Consider the following 1,870-nt stretch of genomic DNA (forward strand, 5'->3'; position numbering starts at 1 on the left):
AAAAAGATGGAACTCTCCCCAAATCATTTTTACGAAGCCAACATCACATTGATACCCAAGCCAGGTAAAGATCCAACATAGAAAGAGAACTACAGGCCAATATCTTTGATGAACATAGATGCTAAAATTCTCAACAAGATCCTAACAAACCGAATTCAGCAATACAACTCAAAAATCATCCATCATGACCAAGTAGGCTTCATTCCTGGCATGCAAGGCTGGTTCAACATTCGTAAAACCATAAATGTAATTAAATACATCAACAGATGTCAAAACAAAAACCACATGATCATATCATTAGATGCAGAAAAAGCTTTTGATAAAATCCAGCACCCCTTCTTGATAAAAACCCTTGAACATCTAGGCATACGGGGAACATACCTCAAAATAGTAAAAGCCATCTACGAGAAACCCACAGCCAGCATACTCCTAAATGGACAAAAATTGGAACCAATTCCCCTGAAAACTGGAACTAGACAAGGATGCCCACTCTCTCCCCTCCTGTTCAACATAGTATTGGAAGTCCTGGCTAGAGCAATCAGAGAAGAGGAGGCAATCAGAGGTATTCAAATAGGAAAAGAGGCAGTCAAGTTATCTCTCTATGCAGATGATATGATGGTGTACCTTGAAAACCCAAGAGAATCTGTCAAAGGCCTCCTTACATTGATAAAGGCCTTTGGCAAAGTCTCAGGATACAAAATAAATGTACAAAAGACAATCGCATTTCTCTACACCAATAATAAACAAACAGAAACCCAAATAAAAAACACAGTTCCATTCACAATAGCCACAAAAAAAATGAAATACCTTGGCATCTTCCTAACCAGAGACGTGAAAGACCTTTATAATGAAAATTACAAAACACTGCTCAAAGAAATCAAAGCTGACACGAACAAGTGGAAAAATATCCCATGCTCATGGATCGGAAGAATCAACATTGTGAAGATGTCATCTTACCTAAGGCAATCTACAAATCCAATGCAATACCCATCAAATTACCAGCAACATTCTTCTCAGACCTAGAATAGACAACACAGGAATTCATATGGAAACACAAATGTCCAAGAATAGCCAGAACAATCCTCAGCAAAAAAAACAAAGCAGGTGGTATCACATTACTAGACTTCAAACTTTAAAGCTACAATCATCAAAACAGTTTGGTATTGGTATAGGAACAGGCATATAGATCAATGGAACAGAATTGAGATTCCAGAAGCAAAACCTCAATTTCTCAACCAACTCATCTTCGACAAGGCCTCCACCACCTACCACTGGGGAGAAGAAAACCTATTCAGTAAATGGTGCTGGGAAAACTGGCTGACCACATGCAGAAGATTGAAACAGGACCCCTATCTATCCCCATGCACAAAGGTTAACTCCAAATGGATCAGAGACCTAAATTGTAAAGGCTCAAACCATAAGAATCTTAGAAAATGAAGGAAATACCTTCATGGAAATTGGAGCTGGCATCCAATTCCTGAACAAAACCTGAAACCCACAGGTCATAAGAGAGAAGATAGACAAGTGGGACCTTATTAAACTGACAAGCTTCTGCAAGGCCAAAGAAACCATCAAGAGAGCAGGGAGACAGCCTACAGACTGGGAAAAAATATTCACCAACACCAGGTCTGACAAAGGCTTAACATCCTGGATCTACAAGGAACTAAAACGTGCTGAAAAGAAAAAAACAAACAACCCCATTATAAAATGGGCAAAAGATATGAACAGACACTTTACAAATGAGGACATCCGAGCAGCCAACAGACACATGAAGAAATGTTCAACCTCACTAATCATCAGGGAGATGCAAATCAAAACCACACTGAGATACCACCTAACTCCAGTCAGAATGGCAATTATCAACAACTTC

The sequence above is a fragment of the Carlito syrichta genome, unplaced genomic scaffold, assembly GCF_000164805.1.
Source record: "Carlito syrichta isolate Samal-C Ts95f unplaced genomic scaffold, Tarsius_syrichta-2.0.1 Scaffold312151, whole genome shotgun sequence".
NCBI classification, from domain to species: domain Eukaryota; kingdom Metazoa; phylum Chordata; class Mammalia; order Primates; family Tarsiidae; genus Carlito; species Carlito syrichta.